The following is a 14,582-nucleotide window of genomic DNA, read 5'->3' on the forward strand; positions in this document are numbered from 1 at the left end:
GTGTGGGGGGGGGGGGTATCTTGGAAATCCGGCGGCCCAATGATTTCCCTTTATGGCAGAATTAATAGTCAGACTATTTAAGTATTTTATCTGATCAAATTCATCCCATAGTTGCGGAACTGTTTCCGGAGAGAAACGCAGTCTTTCAGGACGATAATTCACCAATTCACACAGCTAAAGTTGTTACTGAATGGCACGAGGAACGTTCTAGTAAAATTGAACATCTTATCTGGCCACCACAGTTCCCAGATCTCAATATTATTGAACATTTATGATACATTTTAGAAAAACAATTAAGAAGTCGATATCCTCCACCATCATCACTACAAGAACTGGAGACTGTTTTAGCTGAAGAATAGACAAAAATTCCTTTGGAAACAATTCAGACTTTGAACGAGTCCATACCTCGTAGAATTCAAGGTGTAATTACTTCCAGAGGCGGTCCTACCCCATATTAAAATACATTTCTTTGAAATTTTAAGTTGTTTCCATTATTTTGTCCAGTCCCTATATATATATATATACATACTTGCCAGACACTGTGTTTCCCAATGTTCCTATGGTTTTATGAAAGGATTAAATATGTTGCTTAAGGCTCGCGGTCTTGAAAATCGTAAAACATTCATGTCTACGTGTAGACCAAAACTAATTTTCTGGAAACTTTATAGCTGTAGGGCGTAATAATTTGGTCAATTGTTCCAAATACCTTTCGTTGACATTTCCGCTTTTGAAAGAAAAACTCAATTGGATGCAAACTGTTTAGCTAAGACGTTGACAAATCGGACAAACTGTTTAGCTGTGACAGTGTAATTAATCGAGTATATAGGTAGCATGAAAAGTAGAAGTGACGGAGTTGTACGGCGTGTAGAGTGAAATGCATACTGGTCACTTCATCTTTGTGCTTAACATAAGGAGAGAAACAAGCATTTATATTGTGTAAAGGGGTGATATTTGTCAAGCAACCCAGCATACATTTGCTGGAGTGAAAGTAGCGAAAGATTGGAAGAGGCGAGAGAAGAGAAAAAGAAAGACGAAGGAAGATGGTGTGAAAATGTATGATTAAAACCGCAAGAGAGAAGAAAATGAGGGAAAATGAAAAAAGAGAAAAAAGATAATAAAAACAGAAAATACATCCATCCATCCAACCATACATACATATAACGAGAGAAATCTAGAGAAAAGAAGGAATGTGTGTGAGATGTAGGGTTATAACGAGAAGAAAGAGAACGTTAAGAACGAAGAAATCTATTACAGTCAAACCAAAATAAATTGAAATTATTAGAAGCGGCTTGTATAACAAGTTGTTTGTTGACTTAAGAAAAAGTGGTGGCGGGCAATGATGGAAAATGGGGCGTTCTTTTCAGTTAACGAGGGTTATTACAGAGTCTATCCCTTGCCCTTCACCCTATCCTCAGCCTCGTGGATATTCGCGTTCTCTTAGTTCCCTTAAAATCCATTTCTATCATTGATGATGAGAGCATAAGTTACTTCCAAAGCGATTAATTACGTACACAAATTTTGGTTCTTTTCCCTTCATTACATCTCTTTGTAGTGGTTTGGTTGTAGCTTGTCACTGGATGAGGTCAGAGAGTTAGACGTTATCTGGTGAAAGAGTGAAACTACCTCTATATATGATGTTAACCCATACTGAGCATACGAATGTAGAGGTTACGTAGTCGTAGTTGTACAACACTAGATCAAACTTGATCCAGTTAACAACTGACCGAAAACACACTGTCATATTGTAATGATTTTAAAAAGAGTACTCTCTGTCAAAAAGGAGATTTAGCTAATATTTATGATACGTAAAACGACCAGATACATGTTAACATGTTGGTTTATAGATTCAATGACAGTGTCAAGACGATGTACAGAGAAAATTTCGTTTCTTTCCTGGTTCAATCTCAATGAAATTAACGAATATGCTTCTGATTCAGAAACTATGAATGTATATATATTGTGTATGTAAGCCTTTATAAATATGAATACGTTTACACAATTATACATGGCGTGGATATGTGGTAAGAAGTTTCCTTCCCAACATGTTTCTGGATTCAATCCCACGGCGTGGCACCTTCAGCAATTGTTTTCTATCATAGACTCGAGCCGACCAATGTCTTGCAAGAGAATTTGGCAAACGGAAACTGATGGAAGCACGTCGTAACCACTAAGTTACGGGGCAGTAAACCCACCAACATCGGTTGTCAAGCGATGGTGGGGGACAGACACAGACACAAAAACACACACACATAAAAATATATATTTTACTTAAATATACTACCAAAAATGTTCTTTATTTGCTTAATTTATCGGTGGGAGAATTCCGTAATATATATCAAGATAAACTTAGAGCTACACTAACTTTTCTACTCTAGGAACAAGGCCTGAAATTTTTGCAGAAGGGGACCAGTTGATTAGATCGACCCCAGTACGCAACTGGTAATTAATTTATCGATCCCCAAAAGGATGATAGGCTAAGTTGACCTCGGCGGAAGTTGAACTCAGAACGTAAAGACAGACGAAATACCGCTAAGCATTTCGCACGTCATGCTATCGTTTCTGCCAGCTCACCGCCTTTTAGAGCTACAATAACTAGAGCCTGTATTATCCCATATATATAGAGTTAGGCAATAATAACAAATATGAAAATATTAGTTTTTCTTTCTTTTTTTTTTAGAAATAACTAGATGTGAAGTTACTTAAATACGGATTATTCACAGTAACTAACAAGTAGATGACCCTATATTCATATATTATGGAAGGGAGAACTCAGTAAATAAGAATTAAGTCATATAAACAAATCAAAGGCTGAGTACCGATCCTTGACAAATATAGTTAATGCTATGGTTTTTTTCATATAAAGGACTATAAATAGTATATATCCAAATTTTATTCATTCTTTCTGTAATAAGAATACAAGCTATAAACTAAACAATATTATAGTAATTATTATTGTGGTTATTAAATTTAGTAAATCAAATTAAACTATTCATTTATAATAATAATAATAATAATGAAAATAAGTACTATTATTATCAATTAATTAGTTAATTAATGTAATTATACATATAATTATTTAGTATAATAAAGACATCTTATTTATAATATGTAATTAATATTGAATTACTAATATAATGATGTATTTTACAGTAACTACAATAATTTGTACTGGAAAGATTCAAAATTCTGAATTAATCTATTAAAAAATTAATTTTCCAAATTCAAAATTATTATATAGATTAAGATGACAAAACTTAGCTATACATATATACATACATACACGCACGTACACACACACACGTACGTACATACACACATACACACACATACATGCACACACACACACACATATATATAAATATATATATTCCCAAATTCATACATATATACATACATATATATACAAATACATATATATATATATACACATACACACGTACATATACTTATACACAGATTGCAACTTCCATATACATATACAGATATATACATGCAAAAAACTATATAGATGTATACAACCAAAATATACACATACAAACATATATACTTATATATATATATATATATATATATATATATATATATATATATATATACATTCACACACATTCATATCCATACTTGCACTCATACATATATATGCATATTCAGATACATAGATATATACATATACATATATATACATATATACACACAAACACATACATATGCATAACGACTTATATATAGCATCAGATATAAATACAAATATGTACTCATGTATACAAATACATAATATATATACAAATATATGATCATTCATATATACATACATATGCACACATATAAATGGATACATACGAGTACAAATATATACACACTAAATATATACACACTAAACAAATATTTAGAATAGTGCGACACGAAAAACACTTTCACGTCTTTCATTAAGCAATTTCTTCTTAGATGTTAATATTTGATATAATTAATTCATCTACACAAGGTTGCATCTAGCATCATTAAATTTGTACGATCTAGCATTACTAAGTATTTTCCAGTTTATGTCGTATAATTTTTTACTATCCTGCAATTTCCAAATTAGTTTACTCCGACTAGTACAGGTAGCCTATCTCTATTCCTAAAGGTATGCTCATGGGCTGCAATCCGTTTTTTAAAATAAATTTCCGTTGACCCTTTGTAAAAATGATTTCTCCGTTCCGAATCAACCCTACATCTATATACAATATTGTTCTGTAAACAAAAATTAATAAGATAGCATTTATCCTTATATCTACAACCACAATTTCAGTATTACTCTTTCTGTTATTGTAAAATTATTATTGTAAAATTTGTCTAATCTTTTATAATAAAAGGAAGAGATAATTCTAAACAATTTTTTTTAGATACTGGAAAACCTATTCTAATCCTTTTATTATTAATTACTTTATTATATTTATGCTCTTTATTAAAGTGCTTAGATATAGATCTGTAAAAAAAAAGCTTTACCAAATTCGTTTTTATTTGTCATGTGTAAGCAATGATAAACCAAATATAATTATCTTTATTATAATTAACATCATTGGGTGTATCTGGGTTGGCATATGGCCTATACTTATCATCCTTAGACTTAAGTCTGTTTCTATATCTATTTTAGTACAGGATATATTTACTTCACTTGTTCCTATTAATATTATTAATATTGCTAATCATATTATTACTACTTAGGAATACATTGGATACATTTCTCCTATTAGATCCACATACTTCGTTGTCAACCAAAGTTCCATTATTATAATAAGATTTATTGCAGTTTCTATTCTTATTACAATATACTATTTAATTCCAGTATCCTGTCTTTTTAAGGGTATCATTATAATATTCGGCATTATTATTAAAGATTTCCTCATTAGAGGATAAATAAGAAACACGTCTCGAAATATTAATAACCAAAGTTCTTGTAATCGCTTTAGGACGGTTACCATGAAAGTTGATATATTTTAAATCATTGTTGGGTTTATGATACGGACTGTATAGGCCAGTAACAAAATTCAGATTAACATCCAGGTAATTAACTGAATTAACTGATTAGAAAAACCAAATTAACTGATTAGAAAAACCAATTAATGGCCTCCAGGGTATTGAACCAGAGATCTAGCTTTAATATTTCCTTAAGTTTAGATATATAGTTGTCTAGAATAATTTTACTTAATCTACCCAGGTCAGAACTGCGTGGGCAAACTAATCTAACTTTAGGGTGGGAAAAGAAGTTATCTTTATGATCTTTCAAAACGATTCTGGGCCTCCTAGGCACAAGAGGTTCAGTTCTGTCATCAAGTTCAAAATCAGACGTATTTTTTCTAGCTTCTAAGTTAATAGATCTTAATACATTCTTACTTACTACTTTATAGTTACTAGTAATTTCATTTTCCATTAATTCATGATATTTATAAATATCCATATGATATAAATTACCAGTTTTGTCCGAAGGCACAATAATTCCTTTACTGCTCTTATTTTTTAGTTCACATTTTCAAAAGGTGTTCATCCCCTCCAAAGGGATATTTAACAAACTTGGTATTCTTGACGATGTTCCATATATCCTTCTCAAAGGCCTCCAAGTGGCGGTTAGGAGGTGGAAATTTTCTGGATTTGAAGATCTTATAAATTTCAAAATCGTCCTTCTTTAACAATATCCCTTTCAGGGCGAAAAGCTTTTCTTAGTTTGTTACTTTATATATATGCTATTGTTTTATTCATTTACTTGTTTCAGTAATTTGACTACGGCCAATCGGGAGCACCGCTTTTAGTCGAACAAATCGACCCTAGGTCTTATTCTTTTTAAGCCGAGTACTTATTCTATCTGTCACTTTCGCCGAACTAAGTTACGGGGACGTAAACACACCAATTTCGGTTGTCAAATGATAGTGGGAGACAAACACAGACACAGAAATATATATATACTAGCAGTAATACCCGTCGTTGATCGGGTAAGTATTTTGACAGTTTCTCGTGAACCACATTCAAAGAATTACGTATTTTCATAAGAGAAAAATATGTAATAATTTAAGTAGGAAAAAGGTCAATTTCATACATGAAATATTTGTGTATTTTATAAGAGAAAAACGTAATAACTGAAGTAGAAAAAGATCGATTTCATTCTTGACTGTAATGATAGTAATGGCAAATTAAGTTATTGAAGTATTTATGTTGCATTAAGAGGGAATATTTCTTTATAAACAATGTTTTTTGTTTTATTTTGGGGTGCATAAGCAAAAAGATTTTCTTTTCCTCCCACACGTGAGGCTCCTACATAAAGTTTCGAATCTGAACCGGGGTGAGACTACCACTACAGATTTAGATTTACTCCTCCTCTATGTGTATATTTTATAAGAGAAAAACATATAATAATTGAAGTAGAAAAAAGATGAAATTCATACACTAACTTCTGTTTGTTTATTATTTGACAATAATAAATGAGTTCTATGTGTTATTTTATTTATTAATACAGTGATGGCAATTCATTTAAATAGGTAATTTAGTCATTCTTGAATGTAATGATAGTAATGGCAAATTAATTTATTGAAGTATTCATGTTGCATGAAGAGTGAATATTTCTTAATAAACAATGTCTTTGTCTTATTTCGGAGTGCATAAGCAAAAAGATTTGCTTTTGGTCCCACACGTGATGCTTCCACATAAAGTTGGCCACGTGAAAAGCATGGTTCTTAAAAACATGTAATAATTGAATAAGGAGAATTGAAAGTTTCAGTTTCAACGTGAATGAAAGTAGAAAAATAGCTATATCATATAAACGAATAGCTTTACGGAATGTAGGTGATTGTGCGATGGCACTGAAAAGGTCACAGATCAAGTACAACACCCATTTGTCATGGTTTCTTTTGAGCAGGCCGTATGGCCAAGGAGAATAGGAAGATTCAGTTTCGAATCTGAACTAGGGTGAGACTACACCTACAGATTTAGATTTATTCCTCCTGTATGTGTGCATTTTATAAGAGTAAACATGTAATAATTAAAATAGAAAAAAATTCGATGTCATACACGTTAAGTTATTGAACTATTCATGTTGCATTGAGAGTGAATATTTCTTTATAAACAATGTCTTTTTGTTTTATTTTGGGATGTATATGCAAAAAGATATGCTTTTGATCCCACACGTGATATTCCTACATAAACATGGCTATGTGAAAAGCATGGTTCTTCAAGTTGCAACGCAGCAACTTTTAGTGTTTGGCCCTGAGTTTTATTAATGCCCATGGCAAAAGAAAGTGGAACAGGAAACTGTAACTGCTTAAACTGGAACGAGACATTAGATGGTATAACTGGCATGTGAGGAATGAAGACGGTCTCACCGTTGCCACAACCAGTGAGGATATTTGCCTCAATGCAGTTCCTCATAAGTTTGTGCATAATTAGTGTTGTACCAATGCATAATTTTTGTCGAGACAAATTATATAGCTCCCACACGTGATGCTCGTACATCAAGTTGGCAATGTGAAAAGCATGGTTCTTCAAGTTCCAATCCAACAGCTTTTAGTGTTTAGGTTTTATTAATGCTCATGACAAAAGAAAGTGGGTTAGGTCACTGTGTTGAGACAAATTAGACAATAGCATAATAGCTTCCCCTGAACCACATACTTTCATTTTTCCGGAGAAAGAAAGAGACAGAATTTTGATTCTCAGAGGGAGTAGAGTATTTAAATACCACTTGCTACAATGAGAGCTATCGCTCCAATACCACGAATACTCACTATTAAGATTTCGCCCTTTGTAATGAAAACAATGGTCTGAACTCGTCAGTTGGAAATAACATTTTTAACATCTATTTCTGAAATATTCATCACATTACTTCGTGTGCGTTCTTTACTTTAAACGTCCCCACGACATTCAAAACAAATCATGAGCCAGTATAAATTTGTGTACACACACACACACATATATATATATATATGGTTACGACGGGCTTCTTCCAGCTTCCGTTCAACACTCACAAGGCTTTGGTCGGCCTGAAGTTATAGTAGACGATACATGCCCAAGGTGCTACATAGTGGGATTGAACTCGGAACCATGTTGTTGGGAAGCAAGCTTCTTACCACACAACCACGCCTGTGCCAATATATATATATATATATATACATGTGTGTGTGTGTGTGTGTGTGTGTGTGTGTGTTCATATATATATATATACACACACACACACACACACACACATACACACATACACAAACACACCACATACATGCATGTGTGCACGTTTATGTTCACACCGCATATTTTGTCTTAAGTTTTAACTTTTAATTTACTACTGAAATTTCTTCTTTAAAATACATTTCCATTTATCAAAATAGAAGAAAAAAACTTTCTGCTAATGACTTGTTTTTACTTCTGTTTCTTTTGCTGCTTTTTTTATATATGTTTTTTTTTACTGATATTTTGTCTTTTGCCTCCTTCCTCTTCATATACTTTATTGTCGTTATTTTCTTTTTTCCTTTTATTTTGGTACCACTTGTTTTAAGTATTCCACCGCTGCCACCCCCACCACCCACTCAATTATTCATATTCTACTTCTTATCGCAATCTTCTTCTTTGTCTTTCCAAACTCCATCAATTGTCATGATTTAATCTTCTTCTTCTTCTTCTTCTTCTTCTTCTTCTTCTTCTTCTTCTTCTTCTTCTTCTTCTTCTTCTTCTTCTTCTTCTTCTCATTCCTCTTCTACTACTACTACTACTACTACTACTACTACTACTACTACTATTGGTGCTACTGCAGCTTCGTTTTCATCTTTTTCTACATTCTACTACTACTACTACTACGATGACGACGACGACGACGACTATTGCTGCTGCTGCTACTGATACTGCTGTTTCTTCTATTAGTACTGCTACTTCTTTTCTACTACTACTACTACTACTACTACTACTACTACTACTACTACTACTACTACTACTGCTACTACTACTTTACTTTTACTACTACTACTACTACTCCTACTACTACTACTTCCTTATCATCCACAACATCATATTCTTTTCTCTTCTCCTCCCCTTCCTCGTCCTTCTTTTTCTCCTTCACTTCCTTCTAGAACCTCATATTTTATCTCTTCCTCGTCGTCTTTTTTCCTCACCAGCCTTCTTTTTCTTTTCTTCTTTCTATTCATTTTCTCTTCGCTTTTTCTTGTTTTCCTTATTTTCTTCCCACCTCCTTCTCAATTCTTCTTCTTCCATCTCCTCATCTCAATTCTCCACTTGTAAGTTCACATTGCAAAATAACAAGTGCCAACTTCAGGCCAGATATTCTAATCTGCCGAATGATTTTAAACTAAGTAAATAAAATAGACCGGAGGCTATTTCAGTCACAGCTAGTTTAATAACAGATGTCAGAATGGCTTCGAATAAAAGAAAAGAAAACACTAGAGAAAAATTTTAAATGAAAGAATGGAAAAAATTTCAAAATTTTAAAGTGATTGGACCTGCTTTTTTTTTACCATTAGTGTTAAAGAATTATGTTTTTATTTGTTTGTTTGTTTTTTTATTTTGCTTTCAAATTAAGAAAATATATTAATTTTAATTTTTGTTTACGCTTTAGATTATGCATATATACTCTTTCAGAGTAATGAACTGTTCTATGGATACAATGCTAACGATATAAAAGACAGCCAAATTATTATACCTCGCACATCCATAGTACTTATATCAACACTGGTTTTGGTGGGATGATAGGATATTGAAGACTCGAATGCAGAGATATTTTCTTTTAGAGCAATTGGGGAAGAAAGAAACTAAATATAACAAGGCATTTAGTCTCACTAGTAACAACATCCTTTCGATAACGATCTCAAATTTTGGCACAAGGTCAGCAATTTCGGAGAGAAGGTAAGTCAGTTGCAGCGATCCCAGTCAGTATTCAACTGGTATTTATTTTATCCATCCCAAAAGGATGGAAGGAAAAGTCAACCTCAGCGAAATTTGAACTCAGAACGTGAAGACGGACAAAATGCCGCTAAGTATTTCGCCCAGCATGCTAACCTTTCTGCCAGCTTGCCGCCTTCTTTTCAATCATAATAACAAACCTTTCTACTAAAGGCACACAACCTGAAATTTTGAGAGCGGGGACTAGTCGATTACATCAAAGGTAATGAATTTATCGATCCCTAAATGATTCCTCGGTGGAATTTGAACTCAGAACGTAGAGACGGGTGAAATACTGCTAAGCATTTCGCCCAGCGTGCTAACGATTCTCCCAGTTCATCGCCTTCCCGTCAATAATTATAATGATAATATTCCCATGTCGTAAATTTCACACCCATGGGAAATACTCAAACCGTCCTCTTGGTATAGGCCAACGTCATGAGATGGGTATTTATATCTCAATGTGTTTAATATAAACAAACCCACAAGATCCCAGATGTCAGCATAGTAATATGTAAAATATTTGACCCCATAGATATATCAAATAGTTCGTCATTATATATTTTTACCCATGCTAATACTTTACTGAACATTAGTGTTCTCCTTGCATGCGTGATAAATCTAGGTCAATAGGGTTAATATCAACATATGATTTAGCAAATTCAATAACTTTATCAAGCAGCGATCTAGATATAGAGGGATAAAAGTTTATAATATTAAAGTGGGTAAAATTAGCCTTATTCTTGTTCGTAATCCTAACGTTCATATAAGTTTGCAGTGTGCACAAAACTGCAGCAGAAACATGCGTAATTTCTGAAATGGGAAGACGTGATTGACTGCTGAATAAAATTGGATATATAAATCTCTGTTCTCCTTATCATTAATTTATTATACACACACGCGCGCGCGCAAACACACACATATGAGTATGTGGTTGTAAATTTGTATGCATATGTACATATTTCACCATATGTTAAACAAAATCAACTATAAGAGTAAGGTATTGTTTTTCAGTGGCTTGTATTTATAGTGATAGATGTATTTTTAAACGAAGTAATCAAATTATTCTATATAAGTTAGGCAAACACATTGTAATTGAGAGTATATAAAATTCTATGTATGTCTGAATATAATTAATATGTGTTCAATTGTCTTAGGAAATATTATTTAAAACATTAATTCATTATTTAGGCAGAGAGTGTATGAGAATATTAAATAAACAAATATTTTACATATAACTATGAAAAATAGCTTTAGAATGAAGTTTTGCTTATGTAAGTGTATAGATAAAGGTAATTAATATAGGCACGAGTATGTATTTCTAAGTACAGTCAGAAGATAAATTTAAATAAGTACATAATGTATGCATATTGTTTATGAGGCAGCTATATTTATATATAACTATGATGAATGGATACATTTAGGGATAATTTATGATCTATGCTGAGAGCTTACATTCAATAGAAATATGTTTGTAAAACTAAAGGCCGTTCGGACTAAATTTAACCGTTTGCAGAAAAGGTACAACACAATATGCCACTCCAAAATAAGTGTTTTTAATTAAAAAAAAAAAAAGACTATATTATGGATGAGAGATAACAGTTTTCTCAAAGTAGCCGTTCTTAGTTTCCACCATGACTTCAAGACAGCCTCTTCACTGTGTCCCTGAGAAGATTTTCGGACATTTCCGTAAACTCAAAATCCTCGAACATCTCCGTGATCTTGGCCACCTCTTGGCCTTGGTGTTGCTGGCAAAGCAGTGGGTGTCTATCTCAACCTTACTCATAATGATCCATGGGATTATAGACGGGGGAATTAGGCCAGGAATTGGTGATGGTGAAGACGGAGAAATTCTCCGATAACCACTTCTGACTCTTTCCTGGGGTATGACAAGCAGCCGAATCCGGCTACCACACGCATGGCCTTCCAGCAGCAATCCTCTCGAGCGAGGCTTTAACCACAGTCACCAGGAACTTCACATGGTCGTCTGAATTGAGACTAAGGCCCTATTCAAAGAAGGGTTGAATATTGGGTATGCATGGTGGGTAATGTAAATCATTATGGTGTCGATATTTGCTCCGTCTCTTTTACTTTTTGCTTCATTTGTTACAATTTCCTTTCTCTTCGACAACAAGCTGCGGAGACATTTGACTGTCAAAGCATGCGATTGGATCTGGAACTTTCCAGATGCTAATTTTTTGTCAATCTTAAATGACAGAAACCTATGTAAGATATAACTATAAATCGGATGGTGACAATAGCTTGATTTCCATCCAACTGGCACGCTGAGAGGGATCTTATCAACTGAATCGAATCCAATTTTCAAATTGTGCCAATTCTATTGACGGTAGAGAAATTAAGTACGAATGCTAAAAGTCTTATACTCAACTATTTCGACATCCTCCGCCTCCCGCTCAATATAATTGTTTCTGATGTAAGCACAAGAATTGAAATTTGGCGTAGGGGGTTCTTTGATACCATCGACTGCAGGACTCCACTCGGAATTTAATTTGTAGGTGCCAGAGGGATGAAAAGCGAAAATAGCCTCGGCAGGATTCGAACTCAAAATATAAAGAACCAAAAGGAAGCACCGCAAAGTAGTTTTACCCAATTTTCAAACAATTCTGCCGATTCACCACCACACACCCCTCTAAAGCAGTGATAAATAACAACTGTAAACGGAACGTAAACCAGAAGAACTTGTGTAATGAAAAATTAACGAGCCAAACATCATGCTTAGTAGCTGCAAGGAATCTCTTGAGATTTAAATCATATTTTTGAGAATCTTACAATTAGAAATATGAACATTTCAAAACTGTTAATTTCTTTGAAAATATCTCCACTTCAAATGGTTCACTTGTGTTACCTTATGATATTTAATTCTTACCACAGTGTTTTGCGAGATTAAATTCTATCCAGTAGAATTTCATCGTCCGTAGTCAAATAGGTATTGCCGGTAGAGACCACCGCAGATATTTTCTTAATCAAGTCAACAATCTGATTTTCAAAAGAAAACATTAATTTATTAATTATTTATCTAACAAAGTATAATAATCCCGCAAATTTATATCAGATGGACAGAAGTATTTTTCTTTTTGGCAATGTTTAAGCTTTTCTCAGGAGTATTAAGAGTATAACTGAAGTAAACTGGCTTTGAGAGAGACCACTTCCTCTATTTATGATTGCCTGTATTCAATTAATTCACTGGTTTCTTACACTGTGAATCACAAGTATACTGAACCACATGGGAACAGAAATGAGCATGTTAAACATGCATGCTCTTCTGGAAATCATTATCAACATAAATGAATTCTAATACCTCAGGCGAAGAATTAAATTTATTAAATTATCAGTTAGTTATTTAGTCAGGTATTTATTAATTGTTAATGAAAAATTAGTTGGATATTAAATTATTAATTAATTACTGATTAATTATTGAATTTATTAACTACTATATAATTAATTAATAAAATATTTTGTCCCACTACCATTATTACTACTTCTTCCATCCAGCATATCAAGTCACAGAGAGATTAGTCGTTATTGTTTTTGTTCAATTTGTTTCAATGTTTGTTTAATTACTTACTTGAGTGTCTGCTTTAGTATTTATTAATGACTGCTAAGCAAAAGTAATTTTACTTTTCTAGTTAATTATTCAGATGCAAGTATGGAGGGTTCTGAGTTATACCAACACCGAACTCAATTTGCACAGAAAACGAATTCCAACGCAAATACGAGATATGTGACAAATGAAATCAGTTGCGCGCGCGCGCACTCGCACACACACACACACACACACACGCACACTCACACACACACACACACACACGCACACTCGCACATACACACAGACACGCACATATACATACATGCACGCGCACACGTGCACACGCACACACACACGCGCACACACACGCAGAAGCACACTCAGATAAACAAAGAAACAGAAATACTATAGAAACACATTCTCATACGTAGGTACATAAAAATATAATTAGTTTCAGTACAATAATGTTTACAAACGAAAATGCCTTCAGACAATGACTACAAAATTTCGTTTGCAAAAATTCCATTTTGTTTTTGTTCTTCAACATTTTAGTAAATATCAGCGCAAATATTTCTTCTGTATAGAACAGAATGAGTTGAGTTGAACATTGAAAATAGTCGTTCTTGTTATTAATAGCTTCACTATATATGGCTAAATTTGTAGTGCGTTTGTTAGTAAGTCACTTTGCATTTCAATATTAAATTCATCTGGCATATAATGGAATTGACTTTCATTTTATTGGGCTCGACCAGGCAAAGGAGAGCCAAATATTGGTTTTATTTTACTCATCTGTGTCTTCTTTCAAACTGTGTGGGCCAGCGCTTAAGTAGGGAATCGATATTCTTAACTCGTTCAGACAAAAAGCCTACTGACAGACTAAACATAATGAAATAATCAATAGTTGATGGCTAAGCCCAGATATGGCTATGTGGTAAAGAAACTTTCTTGCAATTAAGTGATTTGGGGCTCCGTCCCACAGCACAGCACCTTGGGTATGCGCTTCTACTATAGTTCGGGACTAACCAATGTCACATGAGCGAAATTAGTTGAGAGAAATTATATGGAAACCCGCTGTATAAATAAATAAATAAATAAATAAATAAATAAATAAATATATATATATATATAT

General features: G+C 33.3%; 1 long non-coding RNA gene across 1 annotated transcript in view; it reads right to left on the reverse strand.

Moving 5' to 3' along the window:
• The window catches only part of LOC106882790 (uncharacterized), a 25,634-nt gene that overhangs the window by 9,187 nt on the left and 1,865 nt on the right, over window positions 1–14,582 (reverse strand). Inside the window, exon 2 of the long non-coding RNA XR_001411037.1 lies at window positions 12,794–12,903. This is a non-coding gene — a long non-coding RNA (uncharacterized LOC106882790). The remainder of the gene's footprint in view (window positions 1–12,793; window positions 12,904–14,582) is intronic.

The sequence above is a fragment of the Octopus bimaculoides genome, chromosome 3, assembly GCF_001194135.2.
Source record: "Octopus bimaculoides isolate UCB-OBI-ISO-001 chromosome 3, ASM119413v2, whole genome shotgun sequence".
NCBI classification, from domain to species: Eukaryota; Metazoa; Mollusca; class Cephalopoda; order Octopoda; family Octopodidae; genus Octopus; species Octopus bimaculoides.